Raw genomic sequence first — 7,373 nt, 5'->3', positions numbered from 1 at the left:
AAAAAGCAAAAGAAAAAATCAAAAAAGAAAAAAGAAGGAAAAAAGAGAAATTGTCCTTTACCCACAGGGGTCTTTAGATCATCCCCAGCCGCTGTTGCCGGGTCCCTGTCAAACTGCCCACGTTCTGGGCTTTCCAAGTGATTCAAACTCCGGGGGAAGCTCAGACATTTTAATTCCAGCTGCTGCTGCTGCAGCACAACCCCGGAGCCCGAGCGCACACACGGCGCCTGCCAGCGAAACAACCACCGGGCTGCAAAAAAAACACCCCCCGGGTTCGGGGACGGCAAAGGAGACGAGGAGGAACCCCGAGCACATCCCGAAAGCCAGAGAAAAGCGGGACTCACCAGCGCGTAGACCGAGCTCAGCACGGAGCAGCAGAGGATCAAACCCAGGCTGTGATAAACCAGATATGATCCCATATCCAAGAGGCTCCTGCCAGCATCCAAGCTCGCTCAGGGAAGCAGGAGGGCGAGAGCTCTTCCAGCGCAGCTGATTCCTCCTTCTCCTTCTTCTTCTTCTCCTTCTTCCCTCCCGCCCCCCCCCCCGCCGCCCCCTCCAGAATTTTGTCGGATCGCTTGTTTGCTTCCAGAGGTTTTGGGTCGGTTTGGTTGTTTTTGGTTTGGGTTGGTTTTTTTTTGTTTGGTTGTTTGTTTGGGTTTTTTTTCTTCAGCCAGAAAGGCACACGAGGAGGGTGGCCGGTCCTTTGCTCCGTTTTCTCATGGCTGGATCGGCGGGAAGCTCCCAAAAAGCGGCCGAGGAGCCCATGGAGAAGGGGAGGGAGGGGGAGCGGGGTCCGCTCAGCGCCGCAGCCGCCGGGGCCGCCGCTGCTCCGCGGGCATCTGCGGGAGAACGGCAAAAATCACATCCATATGGGCCCGGCCGCTCCGCCGCTGCCCTTTTATGAGGCAGTGGGAAGTTCAAATCATTTCTTTGTCGAACGCAAACACACAGAAAGAGGGAGCGAGAGAGGGAGGGAGGAGGGAGGGAGCGAGGGAGGGAGCGAGGGAGGGGTGGGAGGTTGAGAGGGGTGGGGGAAGCTTCAACCACCGCTTTATTTTTAGCCCCAGTAATTTTATCTTGGAGCTTTCGGACGAGTTTTTCACCGGGGTGTGTGGGGGGGGAACCCCCCCCCCCCCCCCACCCTTTTATTTTTTTTTTCTCTCTCGCGCGAACAAATCCCAAAGTTCCCAAAAAGCGAAAAACTTGGAAAATCTTGGCGCTCCGCGATTACCTTTTCTCCGACAGCGGGACTCGGGGTGGGTGGAAGGGGGGGTTTGTTCGGATATCCCGGCGCGGTGCAGCTCCACAATAGGTTTATTCTGCCAGCCTTCCAGGTCGCAGGGAATTTTAGGGGAGAAATCGGGATTTTTTTTTTTTTTTTGCCTCTCTCTCCCTCTCCGGCTCCGAGGAGCTGCGGTTTCAAAAAGCCGATTGAGCGCGGCGTGAAAGCGTGGGGTGAAAATCGCTCCCCCCTCTCTGCCACCCCTTTTACGTCGTTTATTTTAGCTCCTTTTTTTTTTTATTGAGCTTTTTTTCCCCCGCTGCAAAAGCGCTTTGCGCTCACTCGGTGCTCTGAAATCCTCGGGGTTGGGGTTGATTTTTATTATTATTATTATATTTGGATTATTAATCTTTTTTTTCACTCGCATGGGCATGGAATTCTCTGTCCTATCCCGGGAGGAGCCTCTTGGAAACCCGGGAAGGGCATTTGGAACTCGCAGGGTTGAGCCCCCCGAGCCCCCCGGAGCCCATCAGGTCTCCTCCCCCCCTCCTCCCAGCCTGGATTTCCCCGCTTTTCCCCGAATTTCAGAGCGTGGATTTTACACCCAGCTCCGCCAGGAAGTTTCATTCATAAAACCACGCGGCGAAAGAAATGAAATTAGAAAATTAAAACACAACTCCCCCCCAAGCCGAGCTGTCGGGGGGTTATTTAGGAACTGAAAGCGGGATCCGGGATCCATCCCCTTATCGTTTTTCCATCGTGGGAGGAGAACCGAGGAGGGGAGGGGGCTAAAAACCCTCCCAAGGATGCACCACGCGGGCAAACCCACACAGAGCTCCGGGTTGACTCACTGGGGCACTTTAGAAACCAACTTGGGAGTTTGTTGCTTTTTTTTTTCCTCCTTTTTTCCCCCTTTTATTTCCCCCTTTCCTCGCCGAAGCAGCGGATATTTAGGAGCTGAAGGCAGCACGGAGAGCAAAAAAGAAAAAAAAAATAAATCCCAAGCTCCCTCCTCTCTGGATCTATCAGGGAGCAGACGGTAAAAACATCAAGTTTTCGCCGAGTGGAGCTGTGTGAGCATTTCTGTCTGATTTTTTGGAGCGAAGAAAAAAAAAATAAAAAGAAGAGAGAGAGAGAGAAAAAAAAAAAAGAAAAACCCCAAACTCTACAGTCGGTTTGTTGCTGGCGCTTTTTTTTTCCCTTTTTTTTAATTTTTTTTTTTTTTTCACAGCCCCATGGCTGTGAATAGGTGCCTTCAGCTAATTTTATGAAAAGGGGCTCTTTCCAAGGCTAAGGTAGAGTAGGGCTTCCTGTGAAAGAGAGAGAGAGAGAGGGAGAGAGAGAGGGGAAGGGAAAAAAAAATTGTGCTCTTGATGCAATCTTTTCCTCCTCCTCCTCCTCCTTCTTCCAAACCCTCTCCCTTCCAGTCCCAGCGGATCTTCCCGGGGAGAGGGGCAGGTATAAAATTCCCCCCACCCCTCCTTGGTCGTCTCCAGCCTGGGACAGACGGATTGGGAAGCAGGGGGTCGGTCCTGCATCCCTCCCATCCCTCCCACCCCTTTCCCACCCCCTTCCCACCCCTTTTCCTCCAGCGAGGCGGTGCTTGAGGAGAGGGGGATGGAGGATGCCGAGGGTGGGGGGTTTAAAAGCCCTAAAACCGACCCCGGCCCACCCCGTTCCTCCTGTTTAATCCCAAATCTGGTTTTCAGGCTCTTGCAGCAGGGATTGAAACGCTGTTTATCGGGGAGAAGGGCTCGGGAAGGCGGGGGGAAGGTTGGGAGGGGTTCCTTTGGGAATCTCCGGGCAGGTATTTCCACCTCTGCCGGGCTTTGTCGTGGGATGTGGCTCCTTTCTGCTGGCTGGGGCTGGGGGAGCCGCCGTCCCCAGGGGTCCCCAACATCTGTGTGTGTTTAAGTGTGGGGCAGACTGAGCAAATATGTACTCAGGGCTCTGCAGGCACTCGGAGAAGGAAGGGGGGGAAAAAAAATCCACCGCGAAGTTTCAGGGGCCCCATCGCGGCTCCTGTGCTGGGTCTTTTCTTAGAGAGAGGGTGGAAAGCAGGAGAAACCCTCATATATATGTGTGTCTTTATAAAATAAGCTTTATTTTATCAATAAGGGACATAAATGCTCCTGCCAGGGGGAGGTGGTGGGAATAAAGCAGGGCCTGGGGTTCAGGGAGCGGCCACAGCCAGGCTTTGGTCCCCCATCTCTGTCCAGTCAGTCCCCAGGGGACAGAACTGGATTTGGGATCCTCTGAGCTGCTGTTTCTCCCCCAAATCCTTTCCTCTGAAAGGCAGGTACACCCTGACCTGCTCAGGCTGCCCAGGGAGAGGGTTGTTCCCAGTTTAACCCTTGTACAAGGAGCTCAGGGCACAAATCTGCCTCTGACCCCGACCCCCAGAGATTTTGGGGTCCTCTTTCTCCACACACTAAACGAACTCCCACCTCAGGGCTCCCAAATCCAAACCCACCCCCCTGCCAGGCGTGGGAATGATCCATTCCTCCCTGCCTGCTCCCTTCTGGGAAGGTGGGAATTGCAGTTCTTTGGAAGGCTGAGCTCCAAATGCACGGCAGCAAAGGCTAAAGGGGGGATTTTCCAACCCTTCTCTCAACCCTTTAATTCACAGGAATTGAAGTTTTTCCAGCTCAGCGTTGCTCCTGGAAATTTTTGCCACTGCTGTGGATGAGCTCAGATCCACAGGAGGGGTTTCCTTGGATTCCACCCTGCTCAGCTCATCTCCCTCTCCGTCCTCTGGGAAGAGCAGGAGTGCAGGACCAGGACTGGAGGGAGGGTTGAGGTGTCCCCTAAAGTCACAGGGAATCATTGTCCAGGACACCTTCACCATTCCCACGATCCCAAAACAACCTCTCCAGCCCTTTCCCTACATGAAAAGGTCCCTCTTTGACTCCTGAGGGGCAGAAAATCCAACCCTGCAGAAAATCCAGCCCTGCAGCTTTCGGCCTTTCCAGCCTTGGGAACTGGGATTTATCCAAGACCTTTGGTTTGGAGCAGGTGCTGCAGGAAATGATTCTGTCATCTCCCACCACCCCCAAACACTGTGTGTTCTGCTCACCAGAGGAGCTTTTTTTGAGCTGAATTATTCAGCCTGTCCTGTTTTTATTTGGGATGATGCATCCCAGTGTGTGTGTGTGAGGTCCCCACTTGGAAGCTTTCCCACTGGAAAACTCCATTCCCCTCAGGAGATCCGTCCCAGCCTTACATCCCTATCAAGGCAAAAGGTGATTTGGCCATCTTTTGTTTCTGGTTTCCTTGCAGATTGTATCCATGACCCGTGGATCTCAGGAACCAGGCAGGAATGTGGGGCTCAAAGGAGCCTTTGTAACGCTGCTATTTTGAGGAGCCCCTCGGGGATGGTCGGGGTTGAAATGTGTTTCTCCAACAGCTTAAAACAAAACCTCTCCAAGAGTTTCGATCCTTCTCCTGATGGAAATCAGCTTCCAAGAAAAAAAAAAACCAACAAAAAAAAGGAACATCATCGATTCAAACTGCCAAAATTTTGGCCAGAAGTGGTCACTGTTGGGAATCAATTGTAGATAATTTTGACACGGTTTATGAATAAAACTTTCCTCTCCCTGGATTTTTTTTCTTCCCAGCTATGGGAACACTTTAGAGCTGAAACCTCATCCTGGGTTAAAACTTTCTGTCCTTTCTCTCACTAAAGTGCCAGAGGGCAGGGTTAGGTGGGATATTGGGAAGGAATTCCTGGCTGGGAGGGACTGGAATGGATTTGCCAGAGAAGCTGTGGCTGCCCCTGGATTCCTGGAAGTGTCCAAGGCCAGGTTGGAGCAACCTGGAATAGTGGAAGGTGTCCCTGCCATGGAACTGGATGACCTTTCAGGTCCCTTCTTCTAAGGGCAAACTGAGAATCAACTCTTGGTGTCAAGGCTTCCAGGGATGGCAAATTAATCCTTTTTATCCTTTCTTTGGCACACAGAACCAGCCATTGGTAAATCCCCCAAAAATGTAGGAAAAACAGCTCCTTTTTTTTTTTTGTTTTGTTTTGTTTGTTTTTGTTTGCTCATTTGGTTTTTTTTTTTTGTTTTTTGCTTTTTTTTTTTCCTAAGCTGTCCTTTGCTTGCTGCTCCTTGCTCTGACTTTCTCCATCAGATTTAGGACTCAAGGACAAGACTTCCCAAAAAATGTGTGACAGGACAAGGAAAATTCACTTGTGAGTGAACATCCAAAGAATTCTCCTGAAGAGCTGGAGGTGAGGAGTCTAAACTGGTCAAACACTCCCTAGAACAGCAGTGAAATTCCAGCTTTTCCATTGCCTGGTTTGTTCCTGCTTTGGGAGAAGAGGGAGGTGAGGCCTGTGGGCTTGAGGGTTTGGTTTAAGGCAGGCAGCTCATGGACCATCTCATGGAATCATGGAATGGTTTGGGTTGGAAAGGGACCTTCAAAATCATCCAGTCCACCCTGCCGAGGGCAGGGACACCTTCCACCATCCCAGATTGCTCCAACCCGGCCTTGGACACTTCCAGGGGGGAGTTTCTTCCAGGGAAAAGTCTCTGCCTTCCTAGGAAAGGTCTTTTTTGCTTTATCAGCTCCATCTTCCACGACAGGAGTGTGAGCTGAGAGGTTTTACCCAAGACCTCAACTGTAGTTGCCCTTCCTGCTGCCCATCACAGTGTCCCTATTTCAGGGATTTTTACAACCTCATTCCCACCCTAATAAAAAAGAGGGTGTCTCCAGCCTGCATGTCTTTCTCCACATGCAAAAGGTGTTTTTATTCCCCTTTTTTCACGTTCCCTTTCCCTCTCCCCCCTCCCCTGCTGTGGGTGTGACAGGCTGGACCTCTCTTGAATCAAAAGGACTTTTTTGGGTGTTGCCATCTCACCTCCAGCCAGAACCACCAGCAAACTGCAGAGGTGAGCAAGGAGAAAAAAAAACAACCCTCTGGAAGTGCCAAGGGGCCCAAATAATTTGGGAAAGCTTGGATGGGAGGTGGGAGAAACACTTCAGCAACAGGAGCTCTGAGGAGCGGATTATCCCTTCAGGGATGTTGATCCCGGCCACGCTGCCTCCCAGAGGAGCCCTTTGGGAATAACGGGGACACATCCTTTGCTGGCAGGTCTGGGAGGCGGCTGGGATGGGAATGAAACCTGGGAGGAGGCCGGGATGGGAATTAAACCAGCGGGATAAGCCCGGCTCTAGCGGGGGAGACTAAAGCGTGTCGGGAGCTTGCGGATGAGGGATGGGAATGCCGCGGGATGGGCCGGCTCCTCCCGCTCCAGCAGCATCAATCCCAGCTCCAGGGACCCTCTAGACTTTGATTGTGTCCAATTGCTGCCAGACAAGGTGTTCTTTGTGAGGAATCATCATCATCATCAAGACTGGGCTTCGTGAACAAAGATTTGGGAAGGGCTCTACCCACGTTTGCTACAAGCGTGTTGGTGGCTAAAACGGCCAATATGAGATAGATTTATCTGATTGCAAAAGGCACAGCAGAAAGACTCCTTAGATGGTAAATTCTGCAAGGCTCGATTCTTTCTGCATTGTCTTTTCTCCTCCAGGGTGATCCTGGTGCTTTCTCAAAAGCATCAGCAGCGTTATAGATGATGTGTCTCCAGGCCTCCCGATTGGAGGCCAGAGTAGACCAGTTATGGTGATCAATCTGGCCAAGGCTGAGATGTTGTTTCAGGGAGTCCTTGTATCTTTTCTTCGGGGCTCCTCTCATGCAAGTTCACCATAGAGCAGGATCTTAGGGAGGCGGTGGTTGGTCCTTCATCCTTGAGACGTGTCCTGTGTTCTCAGCAACATGGCCTCAATACTTGTGACTGCTGTTCTTGTTCTAGAACAGATGTGTTGGTCACATAATCTGCCCAGTGGATGTTCAGGATTGTACGGAGGCAGCGTTGATGGAAGCGTTCTAGGAGACACAGGTGATGGCAGTAAATGACCCATGAGTCAGATCCCTATAAAAGAGTAGACAGCACTATGGCTCTGGAAACACTGATCTTGGTACTTTTCTCTAAGTGTTTATTTCACCAGACTCTTTTATGGAGTTTTCCAAAAGCACTCTATGCCTTCGCTAACCTGTTATTTATCTCCCCGTCAATCTCACCATCCGAGGAGATGAGGCTGCCCAGGTAATTAAACTGCTGGACTGATTTGAGCTCTGATTCAC

This window comes from Neopelma chrysocephalum, unplaced genomic scaffold (assembly GCF_003984885.1).
Source record: "Neopelma chrysocephalum unplaced genomic scaffold, ASM398488v2 Primary Assembly neopelma1_295, whole genome shotgun sequence".
Classification (NCBI taxonomy): Eukaryota; Metazoa; Chordata; class Aves; order Passeriformes; family Pipridae; genus Neopelma; species Neopelma chrysocephalum.
The sequence above is the reverse complement of the archived record's forward strand: the minus strand, read 5'-3'. Positions refer to the sequence as shown.